At 49.6% G+C, this 25,511-nt stretch overlaps 2 long non-coding RNA genes across 3 annotated transcripts in view; one reads left to right on the top strand and one right to left on the bottom strand.

The window, feature by feature from the left end:
- LOC123592821 overlaps nt 1-11,901 on the top strand; it is a 26,878-nt gene extending 14,977 nt beyond the window's left edge. The window contains exon 2 of one of the 2 annotated variants that reach the window (XR_006709963.1): nt 10,600-11,901. This is a non-coding gene — a long non-coding RNA (uncharacterized LOC123592821). Of the gene's footprint in view, nt 1-2,072; nt 3,238-10,599 lie in introns of those variants that run through there. The other variant, XR_006709984.1, reaches the window with a different exon arrangement.
- On the bottom strand, nt 2,195-25,511 carry LOC123592880. The gene is made up of 3 exons (XR_006709999.1): nt 25,501-25,511; nt 22,844-22,847; nt 2,195-2,307 (listed from the first exon to the last, which is right to left on the bottom strand). It is a non-coding gene; the product is annotated as an uncharacterized LOC123592880 (long non-coding RNA).

Genomic DNA, 25,511 nt, shown 5'->3' with positions numbered 1-25,511 from the left:
GTCGGACACTCAACCGACCGAGCCACCCAGGCGCCCCAGTGTGTTTGATTTTTTAAAAATTGCCGAGCTTTTCCCAAAATGGCTGTACCATTTTGTCCCATCCCCAGCAGTAAATGAGAGTTCTGGTTCCTCTGCATTTTTGCCAATATTTGGAATAGTTGATCTTTTTGACGCTAGCCATTCTAAAAGGAATGTAATGGCATATCAGTGTGAGGTTAATTTGCATCTACCCAAGGATGTTGAGTGTCACTGCCGTCCATCTATCTTTTTTTGGATGACATGTCTGCTCAGATCTTTCGCCTATTTTTTAATTGGGTTGTTTGTTTTCTTATTACTGAATTTTGAGAGCTCGTTATATGTTCCAGATACAGGTCTTTTATCAGATATATACCTTGCAAATATTTTTTCTAGTCTGTGATTTGTGTTTTCATTCTCTTTTAGTAGCATCTTTCAAAGAAGAGAATTTTTAAATCTGACGAAATCCAACTTATCAACTTTTTAAAAATTTTTTATTTTTCATTTTACTTTTTTATAGATTGTGCTTTTGGCATCACGTGTAAGAAATCTTTGCCTACTCTCGTCACCAAGATTTTCTCCTATGTTTTCTTCAAAAAGTGTCTCAGTTTTAGGTTTTACATTTGGGTTTATAGCCCCGCTTGAGTTAGTATGTGTATATGGTGTGAGGTATGGGTCAAGATTCTTTTGCTTCTTTATTTTTTCACGTGGGTGTTGAATTGTTTCAGTACCATTTGTTCTTTCTCTAGTGAGTTGCCTTTGCATTGTTGTCATAGATCAGTTAGTTGTCTTTATATGTATGGGTTTATCTTTGGACTTTTTATTCTAGTCTAGTAATAGTTTTATCTGTCTTTATGTCGGTAGCATAAAGATGTCGGCAGCCATCTTGATTGCTATAACTTTGTAGTAAGTCTTGAAATTAGGAAGGGTTAGCTTCTCAACTTTGTTCTTTTGAATGTCTTTTGTAAACAGCATGATCTTTAATGCCTTCGTTGCCACACAGAGATCCTTTTGGGTGGGCTTAATTAATTTCCTCTCTGAATCTCCACAGTGGCTCTTACAGATTTGCGCATTTCTTTTTTTTCTCTTTTATTTATTTTGAGGGAGAGAGAGAGAGAGAGAGAGAGAGAGCACGTGCATGGGGAAGGGGCAGAGAGAGAGAGGGAGACACAGAATCCGAAGCAGGCTCCAGGCTCCAGCTGGCAGCCCAGAGCCCAACACGGGGCTCAAACCCATGAGCCTTTGAGTGGTGAGATCATGACCTGAGGGGAAGTCGGCCAAGCAGGCTTCTTAAACTTTAGCGTGCATCAGAATCTCCAGGAAAGTTTGTGTGTTTTGTTTTTTATTTTGGAGAGAGAGAGAAAGAGAGAGAGAGAGAGAGAGAGCGTGCACATGTGCATGGGGGAGAGGAGGAAGGGCAGAGGGGGGGGGGGGAGACAGAGAATCCCAAGCAGGCTCCTCGCTGCCAGTGTGGAGCCCAAGGCAGGGTTCGAACCCACAAACCATGAGATCATGACCTGAGCCGAAATCAAGGGTTGGACGCCTAACCGACTGCGCCACCCAGGCGCCCCCGGGATGGTTTGTTAAAGCCCAGTTTCCTGGGCCCCACCCTGGAGTTTCTGGTTCAGTGGGCCTGGCGTGGGGCCCGAGAATTTCCGTTTCTAGCAAGGTCCCAGGTGCTGCTGATGCTGCCAGTCTAGGGGCCACCGTCTGGGAACCAGTGGGTTACAGAATGGTCACAAGGGCTGGAGACAGAGGCTCCAGACTGGGCCTCCAGACGCAGCCCCCAGAGTCTCGCTGCAGAACTGGCTTGGCCAGATAGTTGGTGCACCGGCTGCTTGCACCGCTGACCCCAGAGTCACACTGCCTCTGCTGGAGGCGGGGACAGCTGCAGAACCGGGAGGCTGTGCTCGGTCCCCGGGGGGGGGGGGGGGTTAGAGACTGACCCACGTTAGCGCCCTCGCTGGGAACGGCCCAAAGCATCTCCACCTCCCTGTGAGACAAGGGAGCCTGGGAAAAAACTGCCTGTTTTGCCCCTTTTCCCGTTTCTCCTCCAGCTAGGACCTATACCCCCCGCCTCGTAGAACAGATCGCGTGTGTCCCCCTTGTCAAGGTCAAGGAGTTCGCGCTTTCTTTGCAGTCTGCCAGCACAAGAGGTCAGATCAGAGGAGCGACCAGAGGAACGTCTTCCTTCCCTCCTGGTCCATATGAAGGTGTTCCAAGACCCACTGACTCACCAAGACCCCTGGCTCTCTCTCCAGCTCCTTGCCTCCCAGCGCTCATCGGCAGAGACTGGAACCCCGGTGTGGTACCTCAAACCGGTTTGAGACCGACTCCATTCTTGGAAGGAAGATCTGAAATCCTTCCCCTAATGAGTTGCAAAGCGTTTTGGAGCCAATCCTCTCTCCCCGGAGCTTGCAGACCTTCCGGTGGTTTCCGGTGGACCCTGTGGGCCGTAGATGCAAATAGCCAAGGTGCCTGTTCCCTGCCATTAGCTCAGGTCAAGGTGTCCCTTAGACGGCTTCTCAGGCTGGCTCGGTTCTCCCGCCTCCGAGCCCAGAGGTGCGGGTTGGGGACACAGGACGGGTGTGATCAGAGTTCAGGAATACTTTCTCCCATCTTAAGGTACAGCCTCTTCCTTTAAAGCCACGCTTCAGTGCCACCCACAGCCTTTGCCGACCATGACATAAGCCAACTGTTTTAAAATTTTGGCAACGCTCGTGGCGTCGGAAGCCAAGCCTTAAACAGAGAGGCATCATGACACAGCGGAAGGAGCATGGGATTTGGAGACAGAAGGTCTCCCAAATTGACTCTTTTCTCCCTATTGACTCCTTGTGTGACCCTGGACACATATCTTAACCTTCTCTTGCCTCAGCGCCTTCACCTGTGAAAAGAGAAAACTCTGCACCGGAGGCTTGTGAGGATTTAGTATTAAGTGCTTGGTACATAGTGTCGAACGGCAGCCGTTAGTAACATTTATAGTGGGGAGCACGGAGGAGGGTGACAGGCCCATGGCTCATTTGCCTGTACTTCGAAACACGTGCACCGTCTCCGTAAATGTATGGTCTTAGTGGGACAGAGACTGTATTTAGAAATTCTATTCCTTTGCCCTTTCACATCCTGTCTAGAATAAGGCAAGGTATCAACATTATTTTTTATGTTGCACACTCACGGAGTAAAGCGAGCTCTTCCCCTGTTCGGTGCTGGAGAGAGATCTGAGCAGATCTGAGAGAGACGGCGGCTGACCTCACAGACCTCACGGTCAAGGCGGCGAGGCCATCGCGCACCTCTGATCACAGGCAGTGAGATGGGTTCAGTCGCAGGGACGCGCCCGCGGTGCTAAGGGCCCGGGGGGGAGGGGCAGCAAGCGCCGTCTGCAGGCACCTGCACGCCCGACCAAGGAGGTGGGACTCTTGTAGGCGGTGGCACCGTGCTAGGAGAGAGGGAGAGCTGGCTGGGTGTGTGTTTGGAGCCCTCGCTGCTGCAGCTGGGGCTGGAGGGACAGGGGCGCAAATGCCACCATCCAGGCGAGCAGTGGCAAAGGACTGGAGCCCACGGGCCGCTCCCAGGGCTGGCGAGAGGGCCACTCAACAAGATGAGGGGGCTGACTGGATGCAAGGGTAAAGCCAAGAGGCAAGGACACGATGGCTTCAGGGCGCCTGGCTTCTGCAACCGGGTGGATGGTCGTGCTTTGGGCCACATTTTCTCTTCTTTAGTTTTCTTTTTTTTTTTTTTTTCTTTTCTTTTCTTTCTCTTCACATTTATTTATTTATTTTGAGAGAGAGGGGAGCGCGGGAGGGGCAGTGAGAGAATCCCAAGCAGGCTTTGCACCATCAGCGCGGAGCCCGATCGGAGGCTCGAACTCACGAACTCCGATCACGACCCAAGCCGAAGTCAGATGCTTAACCGCTTAACTGACTGAGCCACCCCCCGGGTGCCCTGGGCCACATTTTCTTTGAACGCAACGGCAAAAATCATGGCACGTTCTTAGTAATTCTGATTTCTTATGGGTGACTTTTGTGACCAGAGTTTATTTACTTGTCCCATTTTCTCTAATACAATTCTATCTGGTAACTAGTAGGGACTAGAACAGATAAGAACAGAATGAGGGCATGAGTCTTTGCCTTCTGCTCCCCCCCCCCCGCCCCCAAATAGGAAGCAATTCAGGGTAATTTATGGGCTGTTAACTTACACAGCTAGGACAGAGAGCGGAGTAGGAGTGGCAGTCTGGGCACGGATGGGGAGGTTGCCCAGTTGCTGGGCAAGTGCTCAGAACAGCTTCTGGCTTAGCCGCTTTGCCAGGCACCAACCTCCCCCCCCCCCCCGCCCCCGCCAGGTTATGAAATATTTAATACTGTATTTTTATGGGAGAAATGCAACCAGGAGAAAGAAATGTGCCATAAAGGTGGCCTGACCAGATTTTGCCCAACTGACTGGCTTCAAGAACGGGAACATTTCTGGCCAGTGCATTCAAGGAAGAGAAATGAGAACAAAAACAATCAAATTATATTTTTCTGAGAGTTGGGTGAACTTGAAAGGAAGGTGTTTTCTCAGTTTGAGAGAAAAAAATTTTTTTTTCCCTAATGAAGATGAATGTAAAGTTTAGTTACAAAGACCCCAGGTAAACTAAAAATCTACTTTGGTGAATTTTATTTTATTATTATTTTTTAAAGTTTTCTTTCTTTATTTTTGGGAGGGAGACAGGGAGAGTGAGTGGGGGAGGGACAGAGAGAGAGAGAGAGGGAGAGAGAGAGAATCTCAAGCAGGCTCTGTGCTGTCAGCATGGAGCCCGATGCGGGGCTCGAACTCACACACGGTGAGATCGTGACCTGAGCCGAAACTAAGAGTCGGACTCTTCGCCGACTGAGCCACCCAGGCGCCCCTGGTGAATTTTAAAAGGTAAAAGAATTCATGTTGGAAGAAGTGGACTCTAGCCGAGTCTTAGATGGCTCAAGCATCTTTTGGTTTATTGAGTATTGAGATTTTAAGCTGCGGAGTATATATGCTTACCGTTGCTCTGTGTGTGTGTGTGTGTGTGTGTGTGTGTGTGTATTTCACACCAAAGACCGAAATCGCAAAGAAGCCTCCGTTAGCAGGTGTCATGATTATCCTACAAACGCAGCGGCACACTGGATTGCTGCCATGGAGTTATTTTCTTCAAACATATCTTTCTGGTATAATGTTCTCTTTCCGGAAGCAAACAACTTCTAATGCGGGGAGTCTTGAGTGTATCATTAAGCCTCCCCGAGCACAAATCCATCCACTGCATTTTAGAAGTAATGGCCTGCATAGCTATGTATCTCTGTGACTGGAGGGATGTGCCGAAATGGGATCTAAGAGGTGTTAATGAAGGAACTATCCCTGAATAGCGAACAGTCAGAACGGAGCCTTCGATCCACACCAAAGAGGGGAAGGAACGTTCGAATCCTGACCGCGCGTCTCGTTAACCTGCAACCACGCAGAGCAGCGGGGTCAAACGTGTGTCTCAGGGCCCTGTGGCGTCTGCTTGGAGCCCCACGGCTGGCGGATCGAGAGCCGTTTGCTCGCCTTGTCCAAAACAGGAGGTGCAAAGGGACAGCAACTGAAAGACGGGTCATAATTTGTAGCTGACTGGCTGCGCTTGTCGTGCCCCGTGTGTTTATAATCTTTCAAAGCCCAATGCAAAGGTTCCTGTGGCTCGTTAATCATCCGGCTGCAATAGTCTTGCTTATCGTGCTGTTTGTCACCACAAAACCTGAGCTAAAGTAAACTTTTCCTTCCCAAGTTTTCCCTCCTAGCCGAAGAGCTATAGCTTCAGCCTTTCTCAGTTATAGCAACCAATGTCTGTTTCAGGCGGGTCCCTGGGGGCTATAATTGCAGAAGTCTAACCTGGCAGTTAGATCACGTGGCCCCAGAAACCGCCAGGGCACCAACGTGCTTCCTGCCAGGCGACCTTTGGCAGCTGAAGACACCCGTGCCCCATCCGCAGCCACCGTCCTTGAGCGCACAGCTCTCCGATACTCCCAGGGCGGAGTGGAGGTGCCCGTTGAAAACACCCAGTCAAAACTTGGAACCCTGAGCTGTCGTTCAGCCACCGTATCAGTTTCCTGTTCAGGGACTGGCTTGCTCAGGTGTTAGTTGGCAAGGATGTTTGTTTGCTTTTGTTTCGTTTTGTTTTGCTTTCATAAAAAGGACTGCATTTTGGTATGAGACATTTCCTACTTTTTTTTTGAATCAGCTTAGGGCATGTTTCCTACTAAAAAGATAAGCATTGTCTACACAAGGATGCAGAATATCTTGTTCAGTGTAACCCTTGGGAATGGAGAGCTGGCTCCGCAGCTGAGGGGATTCTGGCAGTGCCCACACAGCCTTCGTGGTTGAGAAGGTGGGTGCCGGGGAGGGGGGCGCCTGGGTGGCTCAGTCTTTTAAGCCTCTGACTCTTGGTTTCGGCTTAGGTCATGATCTCGCGGTTTCGTGGGTTTGAGCCCCGCATCGGGCTCTATGCTGGCAGCGTGGAGCCTGCTTGGGATTCTCTCTTTCCCTCTTTCTCTGCCCCTCTCTGCTCTGTCTCTCTCAAAATAAATAAATTAATTAAAAAAAAAGGTCTAGTAGTACTGTTTAGTTCTCAAAGGGTAAGTTCCTTCTCTGTGGCTTCAGGAAGGTGGAGAAACCAGAGGTGTGGCCAGGTGTCAAGCCAGCGTCAGTGGGGGGTTGGTGAGATGCCACCGTGTTGCTGCCCAATAGGACCACGCCAGTGGTGGGACACTGGAGGCCACGGGGTGATCTTGATGGGGGTTACGTGGGAGCAGAGCTGTGTCGGGGAGGAGACACTTGACCTGTGTGCATGTGTCTAGGGAGGTGATGGAGAACCTTAGAGTAGAGATGCCTATAGGATGAGACGGCATGCACAGGTTTGGGGTAGCCGGGACTCTGGCATTTCCTCCCAGAAGGCTAGCGATGCCAACCATCCTGTGCTGAAGCTGGCTTTAGAGTTTTACCCGTTGTGTAATTCTGCTCCATGACTGGCCAATCGCTATTGTAGGGTCTGGCCATTCAGAGATAGTAGAAAACACAGCCTTTGCCCTCAAGCAGCAAATGTTCATGGGAAGAGACAGACCCATAAACAGAAAGTATAAATCAATAGGGGTATTCCAGAGGTAAGCATGGGGGATCATGGAACCTTCGAGAAGGACATCTAACCCTGGGAAGGAAGCGGTGGGGTCAGAGGTGGCTGGTAATATCTGCCAAATGTCCAAGGCAGAAGGCAGTGGAAGCATAATTCCAGGTGTAGGCAGGTGTAGGTAACAGGGAGGCGAGAGTTGAGCGGTTTTGTCTTGACGGGGCTTCAAGTCTTAGGTAAGGCAAAGTTGGGGAAAAAGATGGGGAGATAGGGCCACGTGTACCAAAGGAAGGATCTTTGGCTTCGTTGACTCTCCAGCAACGATGGTGTCATCAGATACAGGAGTTGCTCTGTAAATGGATCCCTCTGACAGCAGTGTGGAGGGTGGAATGCATGAGAGACGAGGCTGAGCCAGAGAGGTCTGTTGCAGTGCATCCAGACGAGATGATAAGCGCTGGAGCCACGACTGTGATCATAGGAAGGCCAGGTAAATAAACTGAGCAGGACTCGATGTTTGATTGGTTACGGGTGGAGGGTTGGAGGAGAAAGAATTCAGTGTCGACTCCCAGGTCTAGCTTGGGTGGCCGGGAAGGTGGTGGTACAACCACTGAGTCTGAAACGATAGGAGAAGAGCTGGGCTAGAGCAGGAGATGATGAGGTCAGTCTTGGGCACATTGAGTCGGAGGTGCCTGATGGAGATTTAGATAGAGGGTCCAGGGGTGCCTGGGTGGCTTAGTCGGTTAAGGTTAAGCGTCTGACTCTTTTTTTTTTTTTTTAATTGTTCTTTAATGTTTATTTATTTTTGAGAGACAAAGAGAGACAGAGCACGAGGAGGGAAGGAGCAGAGAAAGAGAGGGAGACACAGACTCCGAAGCAGGCTCCAGGTTCAGAGCCGGCAGCACAGAGCCCGACGCGAGGCTTGAACCCACTAACCGTGGGATCGTGACCTGAGCCGAAGTCGGCACTTAAGCGACGGAGCCACCCAGGCGCCCCGAGCATCCGGTGGATTGTTGAAATCTTGGAGGAGAGGTGGGCTCAGCTGGGAGTTGACCGGTGCTCTGAGTAAGGACTGTGGCGCTGCTGGCGGCTGGAGCCCTGCAGGGGCACCGGCTCAGGGCCTCCGTTGCTCTGAGGTTCAAGGGCTCCGGAATAGAGCAAACTCTGGTGGGCAGAGATGCTGCAGCCTCGGCTGGCTTTACCGGGAGAACTGGGGATGGTAGGCCTGTTTCAGGGCTTGGGACGTTGTGTCCCAGGGCTGGTTCTGGTTCAGGACCTGGGAGAAGGGTAGGCTTCGGGAGGGGATGTGAGTCATAGTCCCCTGCTGGCTAAGTGGGCTCTTTAAAATGGGAACATTGTGGGGCGCCTGGGTGGCTCAGTCGGTTGAGCGGCCAACTTCAACTCAGGTCACGATCTCGCGGTCCGTGAGTTCGCGCCCCGCGTCGGGCTCTGGGCTGACCGCTCAGAGCCTGGAGCCTGCTTCCGATTCTGTGTCTCCCTCTCTCTCTGCCCCTCCCCCGTTCATGCTCTGTCTCTCTCTGTCTCAAAAAGAAATAAACGTTAAAAAAAATTTTTTTTTTAAATGGGAACATTGAAACTACGGGTGAAACACCGTGAAATGGTCTGGTCGGTGGGGCCTCGGCAGAGGTTCTTCGGCAGGTGAAGGGGAGGAAATCACCTCCCAGGCCTCTTCAACTTGTGCAAGCCCCCCTCTTCCCTGCAGATTCTCACGGTCATAGGCTTGTGACAGGCCTGGGAGCTGTCCTCTGGGGAGGGGGTGGTGTGGGGCCGGTTTGAAAAAGCTCCTGGGGGTGATTTCCCCCGGGTGGGTGGAGATCCCCTGCTATGGGGGACCCGGGGCTAACTGGGGAGAAGTCTTGGGACCCTTCTTGTACTTCGTAGCCCTTAAGTTGAACTGTTTTCCTCCCAGCACTCCAAAATGCCCTCCAGCCTAAACAGCGGTACAATCCCACCGCTTAGAATTTCTACGCTCTTACTCCCGTTGCAGTCATCGTAGAATCGTCACCCAGTCACCCGGGATTGTCAGGAAAGCTAGGGGAGCACCGGAATCCACGATGCTCTTTGCAGAATACCATGAAAGAGTGACCTATTTATTTCTATTAAATAACTCAAGACAATTTTATGGGCAGAAAGTTTGACTCTATAATATATGTATGCAATCTAAAATTACCACCAACTGTCCATGAAAAAAAAAAAAAAATCAAGCTGTCACACCAAGCCTAATTGGTGATTTCTGCGTTTTTCAGCTAATTTTTGTTAGCTATGCTCATTTATTTGTTTTATCATAGAAGTCTTCCCTGGCAGACGAATAGTAGCAGTTGCCAAAGTCTTCAGAAAAAATGTAGGAGACAAATTTCAGTCGAGTACGCTAAGGCTGTGGGGCCTTGGGACAGTAGTACAACTCCATCACCCCTGAAAATTGATACTAACTGCCATCGACAGGTTTTACTTGTCGAACCCCGGAGCCCAGCTTATGGAGTAAGTCCTCGGGAACCACTGACTTAAATGATGACACTTCTTTCTTCGCTGTCGAACAGCAACTGTGTCGATACATATATTCTTGCCCAAGTGACGGGTGAGCTTTACGGCATGGGAGAACCAGACTCAAAATGAAAAGCAGCCCCTGTGTGTGTTCTAGCTCCAGGGACTCGGCCCCTGGGTTCTTTCTGCCCTTCTCCCCTCGATCCTTGCTTCTAGGCTCAGCTCACAGGCCATTCGCTGAAATCATCATACCAAGAGATGAAGGTCTCCCAGAGAGAGGCCTCACCCAGATGCAGGCACTAGCCCACAGCACTGAAGGTAGCTCTGATTTCTGCTTGGGTACCTTCAGGGCCGGGGAGCTCACTACTTCACAAAGAAAAGGCTTTCCTGAAGCAGCTTTGGTCCCCATCTCCAACTTCTAAAATCACCCAACCCATAAATTCTGCTTCATTTTTGCCATCAGCCCTTTCTCCCTTATGTATTTTTTTTTAATTGTTTTTTTAAAATGTTTTATTTTATTTTTGAGGCGGGGGGAGGTAGAGGGGCCAAGAGAGAGAGAGAGGGAGACACAGAATCCAAAGCAGGCTCCAGGCTCCGAGCTGTCAGCATAGAGCCCGACGCGGGGCTCGAACCTATGAACCGTGAGATCGTGACCTGAGCCGAATTGGGGCTTGACCGACTGAGCCACCCAGGCGCCCACCTTATTTTTATATGGGTACTTACTTGTCACTCTCTGGTAAGGGGCTCAGGTTTGGAAATCATTTGGGCTAGAACCTTAAAATCATAATTACTTTCACCATTTTACCAGCTGTTGTGGCCTTGGCAAGTTACTTAACCTCTCTGAGCCTCAGTTATCACATATGTAAAATGAGTGTCACGTTAGTGTCTATTTCAAGGATTATTATGAGGCCCAAGGTAATGGAAGGAAACTGCCTGACAGAAAGCCGTCAATGCAGCTTAGATATTATTATTATCCCCTCTCCTAGATTACAGAGTCACCGAGGGCTGGGACCCCTTCTTGGATGTCTTTGAATCTCTGCATACCAGTCAGCACAGTGCCGGCAAGGGGAATCTAATGAACGTGGCACATGAAAGAGACTGGGCTGACCAAGACAGACAGGAAGCTCGGCTAATTATGTGAAATGCCTAAAGTCATCAGAAGGCTTAGAAAACGTAATGCCAATCCTTCCTGCGAAAGAAATGTGCACAGCAGAAAACAAAACCCAGAGCAGAAAGCAGACAGCAAGGGCAAGTTGGGACAGGAAATGGAGAAGAAATTGGGAAAGGTCGCGCAGAATGAGGTCAAGTTCCGGGGGACGGCGGAGCAAAGCACGCATGATGTGCGAGCGCTAATTAACGTGGTTAAAGAGAACAGCGTGGAACAGTAAATGCCAGCAGAGCAAGGAGCCCAGCTGCAAGGCGGACCCAACGTGAAAAAGAAAAGCAATCCTTGCGCCACACAACTCCTTTTATAAAGCAGCAAATTCCCGTAAATCTGTTCGCCTCCCGTTGTGGCTGTATAGGTGAGGAGTAGGATGGCCGAGTGGTGGACCTCCCAGCATGTGTTACCCCTAGAAGGAGCTCCTGGCGCCCGCTTAGGCCGCAGCCTCTTCTGACATCCTTTTCCTCCGCGCGTGGCTGTAGATGCCCATCCGGGAGCAGGAAATGATTGCATGCTTGGGCTTTTCTGCAGTTCGTCTTCTAAAGAGAGAAACGAAACAAAGCAAAAAAGAAAGCTGGATGTTTAGAGATATTCTAAAACCTTTTAAAGGCGTGCCGTTCACCGAAGCAAGGAAAGGAAGGTGGAGGCTGGCCTTGCAGATTCCCTGGAGCGGGGATATGGAAGAATTCATCGCGGGCTGGTTTCTGTGTATTCTGCACTTCAAAGTGACTTTACAGGTTTATTTGGGGATTCCACTCCAGCAGAGAAAGGAACACCTTGCCAACTCTCGACTGTACGATCCATTTTTTGAAGAGAGAACACCACTCTGGGAGCGCTTAAGAGAGCAGGCACGGGGGCCAAGGCCACGCACAATCACTCACTGTCCAGATCAAATCGTGGCCTTTTTTCCCCCCCTCTCCTGGAGAATCAGCTGTTAAACATTTACCAGCACGCCGCCGTGTACAAACAAGATCCAAGAGGAACCAGTTGACCAGCTAGAGTGAACAAAGAGTTTAGCCCAAAACTGTGGGCAAGTAAGCAGATAAGGTTAATTGTATGATGGATCCCTTCATGAATGACCGCCTGAGGGGAATGCTGCCTTAACATGACTCAGCAATTCGTGCCATTTGCCGTACATTCTTGGAAGCAATAGAATTGCCTTTTATTATTATTTTTTATTATTTTTGAGAGAGAGAGAGACAGAGACAGGGTGCAAGCAGGGGAGGGGCAGAGAGAGGGGGAGACACAGAATCCGAAGCAGGCTCCAGCCTCCGAGGCTTGAACGCGGGGCTTGAACCCACGACCTGTGAGTGAGATCGCGACCTGAGCCGAAGTCGGACGCTTAACCGACTGAGCCACGCAGGCGCCCCGCCTTTCAGTATTTCTTTTCGTTTGTTTTTTTTTTTTTGCCCCCTACAGTGGAGGCCCCCAGTTCCAAAACTTCCAGTTTACAGATTACACGTGTGTGATGGGTATGGAAGAGTCTGGTATGAGAAGTCAGGGTGTTGCCGGCAGCTGGTGGCCACAGATAGAGCAGTGGAGTTCAGGGTTAGGGGGAGGTCGCAGAGGTGCGGGCTGGACTCTGGTGTGTTTATCTCAAAGCTGGATTTCTATCCCTCTCTTTTAACCCTTATAACAATCTTCCTTCAGTAATCCTGGGTACCAGGAGTGCCTTTGAGGCCCGAGGGCGGGGTCTGTATGTTGTTTGGGGATCGATCTCCGTACTCCAGAAGCTGCAAGCCTCAAGATCCACCCTACCAGTCGACCAGCTTTTTCAGCCTTAAGACTATGGTCCATCTTCCCCAAGTCCTGTGTCTGTAGAGTCCGGCGAGGTACCGCCTGTGGTGGCCATTCGATTAATTTCAAAGATACAACATGGTGTAACGGGACAAGAGCGGACGTGGAGTTCGGAGTCAGAAGACTGAGGTTCGACGCAAACTAATCGCTGGGGTAGAAACCAGATAGTGGTCGAGGGTTGAGGGTTGAGTGGTTCTGGGAAAGGGCCGGAGGGGATTTTCTAGGGGATAGAAATGTTCTATACCCTTTGCGGGAGGTAGTTACATAAGCATATACATCGGCCCAAATCCAGCAAAGACGCTGATGATCCGGGCATTTTATTGAATGTAAATTGTATAGCAATTGTCTCTCCTACTGTCCAGACAACTCCTTCGTCTCTATGAGCCTTCGTTTCCTGTCTGAAAAATGGAAGGACGACTTCTACCCGTGCCGTGGGTGATCACACATATTATTAACCGGGACCACGTGAGTCCAACGTGCTTTGTACATGATAAAAAGCCCTGTGCACGGTGGCTACCATTGTTCTGCTTTTCATCTAGCTGCCTTCTAGAGCAGATTGAGTTGGTACAAATCTGTGGGCTCTGCCCTGCAACTTTCCCTTGGAGATTAGTGTTTATCTGTCTATTTTAAGGAGACTCTGGAGGTATCAAAATGCTCAGAAAAGCAAATGGAATATGGATTTGCTGGGGAGGGGAGGGCGGGCCGGAAAGGGAACAGCTGGGGAGCAAGCCATCAATCCAGCCGGGCAGCAGGGCCAGCCGGGTGCCGAGAGGGAGCCGCTTAATGCCTGTGAGAGAGTCGTGACCAGGAAAAGCAACGTGAGTAAAAAAAAAAAAAAAAATCACATCTTGCCAAACAAACTGGGTCACATTCGTGATGGAGTTAGTCACCGAGCAGAGACGGGAAAGCATTTTCAGAGGAAAAAGCAGAAGGTTGGGGGACCACGGTGACTCAGCTGAAGTGGCCTGGGCCACTTTGGCCTCCTGGCCCCGCTCGGTAGTTAAGCGAGAGTCCTTGTGTGGGTCCTGCAGTGCGTCTTGCGGTCTTTTGGGTTTGAACTTGATCTTTACGCCTAGAGGCAATCGCAAACAACCTTTACATTGGAATCAAGAGCACAGCACACATTTTAAAATAGAAAAAAAAAAAAAAAAAAATCTTAGCGAGAAGCCAAGTTAAACTAAGACCGGAAGAGCGGGGAGGCCGTGGTGGAGTTCACCCCCCGGAGCTCGAGTGGGAGGTAACAACTGGCCGAATGCAGCCGAGCTCCTGAGTGATTACACTGGCAAAGTCTTTGAATTTAGCAACTTTGAAGTCAGAGCAAAGAGCAACTGTCCTTTGGCAGCAAAAACCTATAAGATGATTGAACAACGCTGAATTCAAATTTAAAATTGTTGGCCACTAAAATAAAGCTAAAACAGGGAACGATGTAGCAGGAAGAAATAATCTACAAGACAAATCTGATGTGTGAAATTTTGATTTTATCCTCATTATAAAAATTTTGGTGCTTTCTGCTAGATGGTTTTGCCAAGAAATGTGATATGTTGAAAAAGCAGAGGAAATGTACCCTAGACGCCGAGGCTATAAAAGGCTGTTTAAAGTGATAGGAATCAGTCGAGGCTCTCCCCATGACCGAGGTTATAAAATTAGGATCTTAAAACCACCAAATCTGGGTGAGAGCAAAAGCTCCAGTTAAAAGCCGTGTCTCAATTTATTTTAATACAACTTCCATTTTCCCACAGTGTTTGTCTTTTCTCTGGGCATGTTGGATTCCTTATGCTGTTAATTCCTTCCCGAAGCGCGGTCTCTGTTGGAGCGAGGTGGGGAGCTGGGGTGAGGAGGCACGGTGAGAAAGCGGGGGTGTCCTTCCTGCAACCTCTGAATCAGAAGGAGGGTGACGTCTGGCACAGGCACTTGCATGTGGGGGACATCACTGTGTTGATCCCAGCTGAAGCAAGCCTGGCTGGGAGCACCCTTCCCCACCCGGATCTTTGTCTCACTGGTAATCGGCCACCTCAGACCTCCACCTGGACCCTCGGTGATACCGTCTCTAGCTGTGTCACTCTGTTCGGTAGCACGTGGAGTCCGGGACCTCCTGCAGCCCGGTGCTGGCTCCAAGTGCTTCTTAACCCCGCTTCTCTGAGGTCTTCGGGAACAGTTGGACACATGCCTTACCCCACACCCCCCCCCCCCCCCCGATCACCAGTGGGCTGTGAATCATGATGGAATCTCTTATTTCTCCCCGGCTGCAGAGGGAGATTTGGGTGTGACAGATTTGGGTTTGAAGCTCAGGTCCATGACTTACTGGCCATCCGGGAAACCTCCGTGAATGCCGAGTTTCTTGCCTGGAGAGGTGGCACAGAGTAACGAGCTAAAACACAGGGGCTGTAATTAGCTGGCTCAACATTTTTGCCAAAGACTGCGATGGACCTTCACGGCAGGAGAACCAAATCGACGTGCGGTCAGTTATCTTCCGATAGAAAGGGACAAAGAAGAGAGATCATAGGCTCCTCAAAGGCTGTGTTTTGGTCCCAAAGCAACTTTCCAAGGACAGAACTGGCAGCACTAATGTCATAGTGTGACCCGATGAGAAATATGCATTTCGTCTTCTTGCCTGGTTCTTGGCACAAGATCGTCTAAACCCCTTTGCCTAAATCTCCTAAATTTCCCAAATGATAGGAGTGAGCCGAGCTTGTCTTGTTAGTCACAACAAGCCCCTCTCAACCACACCTGGGTTTATGCTCAGGAAGTGACGTCATCCCTTCAGGATGGGAGCTGGGTGTCAGAGGAACCAACTCTGTGATGAGATGATTGGAGCCAGGGGGCTGGCGACGGAAGTAATCACCAACGGCCAGTGATTTAATCAACCGCACTTCTGTAACGCGGCCTCCATGAACCTCCATGAACAGTGGAGTTCAGAGAGCACCCAGGCTGGTGAACACAGCAAGGTGAGGGCAGGGGGTGCACCCAGAGAGGGTGGGGAAGCTCTCTGAACTCCACTGGGGCAGCTTATGGGACTGAACCCTTCAGTTGTGGGCTCTGTACTAACTCTGGAGACAGAGTGTCAGAGTTAAATTGTAGAACACCTAGTTGGTGTCCAGAGAGCTGGGGAACTGTTCAGTGGGGGAAGAAACCCACACTCATTTGGTGCCAGAGTGTTGGGAGCAGAAACAGGCTATGAAACAGATTTAGGAGTCTGGCCCACAACGAGCCCCCTGCTGGGACTGTGGCCAAACAACGTAACCTGATGGTGTCAGAGTTTTTTGGTGGCAAGCACTTGAAAGAGATTCTGATGAACTTAATTGGAAAAGGACTTTGCTAGAAAGGGGTGGAAGCGTTGGCTGTTGGATACTGAAGAGCCAGGCCTCGGGAAGAAGGAAGGCTGTTAGCAGGAATAAATGGACAGACCCTATGTTCCTCCATGAGAACTTCTAAGCTCTTCCGTTATTTTCTCAAAGGTTCCAAACCCTAGGAGCCAGCTTGAATGGCCTAGATTGGGTTTTATGCACCAATATCCTTCCAGTAGGAGAGGTCGTGGAAAATCTTTGACTGACAGGCCCTCAGGACTTCTCAGAATGGGGAAAGAGTTAATTCCCTACTGGGAAACCAGGGCACTTTTACCCCAAAAGGTGGGAAGGCATGGCAGGCCAAAGCAAGAGATCCCTGGCATGCTGATTTTAGGCTCCACTGTTAAAAGAGTGTAGAAAAACAAGGAAATGATTCCATCTTGCTCTTCCCTGGCCAGGATCAGGCCCAGTTCTGGGAAGCACACCGTCAGGGGCCTTTGACTACTTGGGAGGTGTTCAAAAAGAGCAATTAAGACAGGAAAACATGACACATAAGAAATGGGTGGAAGATGAGGAGAAGGAACCCAGAGAAGAGACGACGGAGTACGCCTCTGCTGGCTGATCTCGGATATCTGAGGGTCTGGAAGGCAGAAGAAGAAAAATTTTGTATTTGGTGGCTCCGAGAGGAGAAACTAAAACCAATAATGGGAATAGATTTCAGTTCTGGGTATTCAGGAAAGATCTTTAAAAAAAAACCCAACTCCCGGAACCGAAATGAGCTGACGTAAGGTAGGGAACTTTCCATCCCTGAGAAACCTTGGTTCTTTAGCAAGAGCAATAAATACACCCTTCACGTTGCATTCCAACACACCAGTGTGTTATGTTCCTGCTTTTGAGGACCCCGACCTAATGGCTGTCGATGACACAGCACTTCCTGTTTGGCCACGTCTGCTACAGAGCACTTTTCCACATGTGGAGTTCTGGATGTGTGGCGTGAGTAATGATGGATGGAAAGGACAGGAGCTCCTCCAAATATCCTTTCTAACCACTTGCCCAGGGCCACATGGGACAGACATACCACAGGGAGGCCTTAATTTAGAGCCTTGCTTCATTCAAGGACCTTTCTTGCCATAGTTAACATGAACATGCATCCTTCATGGACCTCCCAGTGCAAATCGAGCCAACATCTTGCTTTACCACTGAACAATCTTCAACAAAACTATATCAAGTCTCTTGGGCTATTCCTATTACTAGGAAGCTACCATATCAGTGTTGGAAGGAATTTTGCGGTCAATGAGTTTACAACGCTTGAGTACATCCAATGGCATTCTAGACAGGTTGGTTCATAGCCTGTTCTTGTTTTTTTTCAGACACTCACAACCTCATCGAGTCATGCACAGCCCTTCGGGCAGTTTGGGTTGGTAAAATCCTTTATTATTTTGGGGTCAGATCTACCCTCTCTGTGACTATATCAACCAAATTTAAAATGCACAAAGCCTCTGACCCGCAATTCCACTTTTAACCTGTATCCCGTATCCTGTAGATACAGTCCCCGTGGGTTCAAAGACACGTGTGCAAAGATATTCATTAGAGCGAAGGGCTGGAAATTATTTAAATGTTTGACTGGGGGACTGATTAAACAAATTATGGAGCAGGATCTGTTTTGTGGAAAATCAGGCAGCTGTTAAAAAATGAAACTATTTTCGGGGCGCCTGGGTGGCTCAGTCGGTTAAGCGTCCGACTTCGGCTCAGGTCCTGATCTCACCGTTTGTGGGTTCAGGCCCCGCGTCGGGCTCTGTGCTGACAGCTCGGAGCCTGGAGCCTGCTTCCGATTCTGTGTCTCCCTCTCTCTCTGCCCCTCCCCCACTTGCACTCTGTCTGTCTCTCTCTTACAAATAAATAAACATTAACAAAAATTTTTTTTAATTAAACTGTTTTCAAATGCTGACAGGGAAGGCTTTATATTGGTTCTTCTGACCCCGGCCATGCTGATTCGTGAGGAAAAGGAAGGGGCTCAATAACACATATCACATTTATATGATCAAAAAGGAGGGTAGACACACATATATGTTTAGGTTTTATCTGGAAAGATACTGGCAACTGTGGTTGCCTTTGAGAGAGAAAATTGTGAGGCTGGGTGTTGGATGGATGGGAGAATTTTATGTGCATATGTATATGAATATATCTAGGTATGTTTATATGTGTATGCACACGTCTCTCATCTCTACCTGCCTCCCTTTCTCTTTTGAAATGTTTTACCTTGTAAATATATCACTTAAAAAACTTCTTTAAGGGGCGCCTGGACGACTCAGTCAGTTAACCCTCCTCCTCTTGGTTTTTGGCTCAGGTCATCATCTCACAGTTCATGAGATCGAGCCCTGAATTGGGCTCTGTGCTGACAGCACGGAGCCTGCTTCGGATTCTCTCTCTCTCCCCACCTCTCACGACTCCTCCCCGACTCGTGTGCACGTGTGCTCCCTCTCTCTCTCAAAATCAATCCATATTTATACACAAAAACTTCTTTAAAAATAGGTCTTCTTACAGAGAACAAACTGAGGGTTGATGGAGGGAGGTGCGTGGGGGATGGGAGAGAGGGGGGATGGGCATTAAGGAGGGCACTTGTGGTGATGAGCACGGAGTGTTGTATGTAAGTGATGATCACTGGATTCTACTCCTGAAATCAATACTGCATCGTATGTTAACTAACTAGCATTTAAATAAAAATTTGAAAAGAAAAAAAATATGTCTTCTTAGGCAACAAAAACAAAAAATAGGCAGGGGCGCCTGGGTGGCGCAGTCGGTTAAGCGTCCGACTTCAGCCAGGTCACGATCTCGCGGTCCGTGAGTTCGAGCCCCGCGTCGGGCTCTGGGCTGATGGCTCAGAGCCTGGAGCCTGTTTCCGATTCTGTGTCTCCCTCTCTCTCTGCCCCTCCCCCGTTCATGCTCTGTCTCTCTCTGTCCCCAAAATAAATAAACGTTGAAAAAAAAAAAACAAAAAATAGGCAAATGAGACGATATCAAGCTTAAAAACCTCTGTGCGTCAAAGGAAACAAGAGTGAAAAGCAACCCACAGAATGGGAGAAAATATTGGCAAGTCATGTATGTGATAAGGGATTAAAAACAAAAATGTATAAGGAACTTCCATACATTAACAACAAAAACCCCAAATAACCTGATTAAAAAATGGGCAATGGACCCGAATAGGCTATTCTCTGAAGAAGATATTCAGATGGTAACAAGTATATAAAAACATGCTCAATATCCTTAATCATCAGAAATATGTAAATCAAAATTACAATGAGATATCACCGCAGGCCCATTAGGAGGACCATTATCAAAAGAAAAGAAAACAACAATTGTTGGCAAGGAGGCAGGGAAATTGGAACCCTATGCACTGTGGGTAGGAATGTAAAATGGTGCAGCCATATGGAAAACAGTATGGAAGTCCCTAAAAAAATTAAAAATAAAATTACCATATGATCTAGCAATCCCACTTCTGGGTATATATCCAAAAGAATTCAAAGCAGGATTTCAAAGAGATAGTTGTACGTTTCTGTTCCTTAGACCAGTATTCAAGATGACCAACAGGACATGACCCACACGCCGATGAACAAATGAAACAAATGACATGCGGTATGTACACACAGTGAAATATTACGCAGCCTTAAAAAAGAAGGAAATCCTCACACGTGCTACCGCATGGATGAACCTTACGCACGTTATGCTGAGGGAAATAAGTCGGTCACAAAAAGATGGGGACAGTGTGACTCCGCTCACGTGAAGTGTCTAAAGCAGTCAAAATGATAAAAACAGAAAAGAGAAAGATGGTTGCCAAGGGCTGGGGGATGGGCAGGGGGAATTCACGTTTAGCGGGGATAGAGTCAGTTTGGCAAGATGAAAAAGTTCTAGAGATCTGTTGTGCAACAGTGTGAATATACTTAATGGTACTGAATTGTACATTTCAAAATGGTTAAGATGGCTTAAAAAAAAAAAAAAAAATCTGACCTCTTAAATCCTAGGACAGGGCCCACCCGGTTCTACCTCTAAAACTGTACAAAATACTTTCATCTTTTTTCTGCTGCAGCAGGCCTTTCAAGACCTCTCCCAAGGCCCCTTAAACTGGCTGCCTCTTCTCCAGGTGAAACAAGCTCTTATTTCCATCGGTTCTGCCCCTGTCATCTTAGCGCCCTTCTCCGGCAGACCCAGAACCACCCGCTGAGTTGCAGCAGGAGGGTGGGGCTTGGGCGAGAGGGCTCCCAGACACGCACCCCTGCCCGGGGAGACCCTGTCCTGAGCACCCAGTGGGAGCATAGTGGCTACCTGGTGAGGGTATCTCACAGTGGGTATCTGGGGGAGGGAAGGACCTTGAGTGGGATATGGACCAAGAGGGACTGAGCCTGCGTATGAAAAGGCAAGCTTTGCTAAGCGTGTGACGGCCTGACTTTACTGCATGAATGTTCCCTACACACAGTCACGAATTTGCTGGAACAAGACAGAAAACCAGTATCGCTTACGTTCACATGGCTCCTTTATACTTTTTAAGGCATTTTGCAACTGGATTAAAGGCGCCACTCACGACAATTCTTTGAGGAAGGCGGTCAGCAACTATTTTTCTCATTTCAGGAAGAGGTGACCTCAGCCAGAAGGATTAAGGACTTACTCTGTCTTCTGTGTCATCCTTAGCGGGCTGACCCTTTCCACTCTGCAGGCTGCCTTTGATTGCACATAAAAACAAGCAAAACGCAAAGCAAAAGCAAAAATGACCATTTTGCTCAACTGTCCCAAGCCTCGTAATTTTGAAAGATGAGAATGTTTTCTATAGAGATAGATGCAAGAGACCGAACTATTTCCAGCTCATAATGCACACCCGTGAGTGCCAAAGACTATTTGTGGGGTACCCTTGGACTAGAGCCCTCACTGAGCCTGGGGACCTGGGGCTTCTTCTTTGACTGGTAACACCTGAACCTGCCTCCACCAGCTGGTAAGAGACCAGTTAAACGTCCCACTCTGGGGAAAGGGAAGTCCTCTCCCCTTAGCTATGTAAGAGGATCCAGAACATCCTTAGGGCCAGGAGTCTCCTAGCCTGGGCCCTACACAGGGCCCAGGGGATCCCTCTCCCGCAGGGGCTGGAAACCAGAATGGCAGCTGACAGAGATGGGAAGGCAGAGGCAAAGGGGGCCTCGGGCAGCCAGGATTAAAGAACGTGGGTATTCAGAGGCCTCCAGCAAAGCAGCGCTGTGCACGTCACCCTGGCCCTGGCAGTTTCTCCCCGTCACTACGTGGCCCTGACGCTGCCCTTCTGCCTATGGTAACTTTATTTTCCCCTTTTAGGCTGCTCTCCCCGACCATGTTAACCTAATTTCATCGGGGTAAACAAGTTAGGGAAGTAAAAGGAAGCGGCACATAGGAAAATTTCCTTGCAGTCCGGAGCATCAAGGTCCCCAGGGGAATGAGTTAAGGGGCTTCTCTGCTGGCACAGAGGAAAAGCCATTTTGCTGCAAAAGACACTCCCAGGTGTTCTAAGCCGGCAGATTCCGGGCTAGGGAGAAACGGAGGCAGGGAGAGGAAGGTGGAGGGCTTTCTGCAGGAAGCCGGCTTTCTGGCCTCTGGCTGGGCGATCTAGTGGCAGGGAGTGCTATTTAAAATATTTAACCGGCGGGCCTGACCAATCAGAGCCCGGCTTCCAGCGCCGGCTCCGGGAGGCCCTCTGCTGGTCCATACGTTCCAATTCGGCTGCAGCGGGGGTGGGGGTGGGGGTGGGGGTGGGGCAGCCAGGGGAGGGGCCGGGGCCGTGGCCGTGGCTGTTTACCACCCGGTGCGGAATCGTTCCCACGTGAACACGTGGTGTGGCTGCCGCAGTTCACAGCGGCTGGACGCCGTCCCGGTGGGGGTGGGGAGAGAGCCGGTGGTCCCGGGCGCCTCCCCCGCCGCCTGGCGCTGCCCCAACGTGCTTGTGCCGAATCACGGCTGGCACCGGTGGCCTCTTGCAGCCTGGCAGAATCGCGCACGTTCGTTCTCCCTCCTGCCGAGGCAGGCGGTGCCCGAGCGTCCCGCGGGCGCGGCCAGGCGCCCCTCTGCCCGAAGGAGCTCCCGTCTGACCTCGGAAGCGGAGGCACGTCTTGCTTCACCAGCAGGAACCCCTCTCCGGCTTTCTCCCCCTCGCCTTCCCGGGTGACAAGCAGCTGCAACGTGCCGGCGGACCGGATGCCTCAGCCCGGGAATCCGGGGCTCTTCCTGCGTAAAGAGGAGGGGCCTGGGCTTCCAGAACCACTGACAGATGTCTGTGGGAAAGGGCTTCCACACCTGCCAAACCGCCAGCTTCCTTTCTCATTCTCGAGGGCTCGAGGTAACACGAGCTTGTGAAAAATGTGTCGTGTGCGCCGCGGTTTCCACTTTCACCCAAGGCCAGCCAGCTCATCTCCCGAGCGTGAAAAATCAGGTGGCTGAGTTTCCTAAGGCGGGAGGCGAGCGGGGGGGGGGGGGCCTGTGAAACCAGGTGCGCGTCCCCCTCCCCCCGCCATCCCCCCAGGCGCCTGGCAAACCAGACCAGCCTGGACCACGCACGAGAGGGGGGCCGGATTAGACCCTTAGACCCTTCATCCTGAGAGGGAGACCTTAAAGATCCCTTTTGATTTTCCCAGTCTGAAAACTTGTGCCCGGGGAAGGCTTGAAATGGAGAGCTTCATCTCATTCCTTTGATTTCTACACATATTACTTTCACTTTCAGTCCATGTATAAAGAGTTTTAAAATTCGTATGTTTACGAGGCGCATAAAGATCACAACACAGTAGTCTCCCCCCCCCTTACCCATTCTTCTCTCCATTTATTGATTCCCGGAGCCAACAGCTGTCTATGATTTTAGTTGTACTCCCGGTATGCGCAGCGATCATTGCTGGATAATATGCTTATAAAGCTGTATCTTTGTTAATTTTAGAAATCACCCGCCGCCTGGGGCACCTGGGTGGCTCAGCCAGTTAAGCGTCAGACGTCGCTCAGGTCGGGATCTTACATTCGTGAGTTCAGGCCCTGCGTTGGGCTCGCTGCGGTCAGCACTAGAGCCCGCTGCGGATCCTCTGCCCCTCTCTCTCTGTCCGCCTCTCTCTGTGCCCCTCCCCCTGTCGTGCATTGTCTCGCTCTCAAAATGAACAGATTAACTAAAAACAAAACAAAACAAAACACAAAACCAGAAAGAAATCATCCGCTGACTTATTTCTGTGCAAGATGAGGTTTTAGCCCTTTCGTCCTCCCCCCAGACACAGGTACCCCAACTTCTCCGTCACTTCCCAACAGAGGTCCTGTATTTCTTCTCATCCTAGATGCCATCCATTATACGATGGAGCATTATTTATGAGTCACTACAAAAGAACAAAAGTGCTTTCAATGACACTATGATCCAATACTTCAAAACCAAATTAATGTCTGTTTACTTATTTTGAGAGAGAGAGAGTGCATGCCTGTGCATGGGGGAGGGGCAGAGAGAGAAGGGGGAGAGGGAATCCCAAGGGGGCTCCATGCTGTCATCATAGACCCCTACCTGGGGCTACATCTCACAAACCATGAGATCGCGAGTGAGCCGAAACCAAGAGTCAGACGCTTCACCCACTGAACCACCCAGGAGCCCCTGATCCAATACTTTATCACGTTGGCTACAAGATTCAGTTTGCTTTTCAGGATGTTCAAATGTGAAAAATATGTGCATTGTAGAATCTCGTGAATTAGGGGACATCACAATGTCTGGCTCAATCACCGATCAGTATATACGTTATTTTAACTGTGTTAATATTGTTCACAGTGTACTATAATTACATTTCTGCTCTTGTACGTCTTTTCCCCTTTGGAGCTAATAACTGCCTGGTCTATTTAACTGTGTAGTTTTGGGGGGGGGTATTTATGAGTCATTCATCCCCAGGCTCTCCCCAGTGTGGTGAACGCATTGGCAATCTCTCAGTTGCAATTCCTTCCCCGTGGGGACCCCCCCACCCCCCCGAGCTGTCTTCCTGCTCCAAACTCAGCGCCGGGTTCTCCTGGGCCTACCCCACTTGCCATCTCAGAGTGTCCCTTCCACATCGTCCTGGGATTTCTCTTTTCTTCTTTTCTATGTTGGATCTCCTGTTCCCTGGAGCACCTGTCTTCTTTCTTGGTCTGTTCTTTGTTTTGTGGGAGCACATCTTCCTGAGAAAGGCCTGTGGCAGGTAAATGTTTGGAGACCTTGTAAATGTCTTTAGTCTACTGTGGCGCTCGATAGCTTGTCTGAATGTATTACTAGAGCTTAGAAAGAATTTTTCTTCATGTGAGAGGCTTCCCTCCCATGTCTGGCGATATACTGCTGGCACTAAAGGGACGTGTGCGTGGGCGAAGCTTGTGGACCAGAGGGCTCCCTGTCCGTGACTCTGCAGTGATCTGGATGCTTCACTGGGGCAATCCTGCTGGATTGGTCTCCGTAAGTCTTCTCCCTTGGACTGGTTGGCTTCCCCAGAACCGGATCATCTGTTCTTTTGCCTGTGGAGTATAAGCCTCATTGCCAGTGTCCTGGGCGCCAAGAGGGTGAAGGGGACTGTGGAATCTTACAATCTAAAATGCAGCCTGTCATTTAATCTCGTTTCGGTAGTGTGTCAGTCACATGCCAGCTCTCCGTTGTGCCCACGGTGCACATGATCTCTGATTCAACCTTTTCTCCCAGGGCTGGGCAGGGGCGGTGGTCCGGCTGCACAGGTGCAGGAAAAACCGTGGGGAGCCTCAGTGCTCCTTCCACAAATTTCCGCACACCTGCGCCCATGTTCGGCAACAGAGGGAACCAATTTCTGTTTCTTTGTGAGGTTCTGTGGTGTAGCTAGTTTGCTTCTTACAGGCTTCCTTTTCTGTGGCCTTGGTGTTGGCTTTATCTTCTCTGCTAAATTAATTACCTCTTATTCGTCTGCTTTTTTCGTTTCCAGAAGATTGTTGCCATGTTTTGCTCGCTGTCGTTTTTGTGCCTGTCTTCTCCTTGTCCTTATGGGTCTAGACAGGGTGTGCTTCTAAGTGTTTGGCAACTGGCTTTTGGGGGGAGGGGGAGCCCTGATTTGTAGCAGTCCAGTTTCTGTGGTATAAATACTCCTACTGTGGCTAATTTCAAGCTACCGAAAGGACATCGCTGAACATGCAGATGGGAAGAAATGCAAAGTTGCATATCATTATATAATACAGATCTGCCTTGACTTTACAGTGGGGTTACAGCCTGGTAAACCCATTGTAAGTTGAAAATGCATTTAATACACCTCACCTACCGGTCCTCCCAGCATAGCTTAGCCTGCCTTAAATGTGCTCAGAACTCTTACATTAGCCTACAGTGGGCAAAATCGTTGAACACAAAGCCTGTTTTATTTATTTATTTTTTTTAATTTTTTTTTTTTAATGTTTATTTATTTTTGAGACAGAGAGAGACAGAGCATGAACAGGGGAGGGTCAGAGAGAGAGGGAGACACAGAATCTGAAACAGGCTCCGGGCTCCAAGCTGTCAGCACAGAGCCCGACGCGGGGCTCGAACTCACGGAACGCGAGATCATGACCTGGGCTGAAGTCGGACGCTCAACCGACTGAGCCACCCAGGCGCCCCAAAAGCCTGTTTTATAATAAACATTGAATATATAATGGAACTTACTGAATACTGTACGGAAAG

Source organism: Leopardus geoffroyi, chromosome A1 (genome assembly GCF_018350155.1).
Source record: "Leopardus geoffroyi isolate Oge1 chromosome A1, O.geoffroyi_Oge1_pat1.0, whole genome shotgun sequence".
NCBI lineage: Eukaryota > Metazoa > Chordata > Mammalia > Carnivora > Felidae > Leopardus > Leopardus geoffroyi.
The sequence above is the reverse complement of the archived record's forward strand: the minus strand, read 5'-3'. Positions and strand labels throughout refer to the sequence as shown.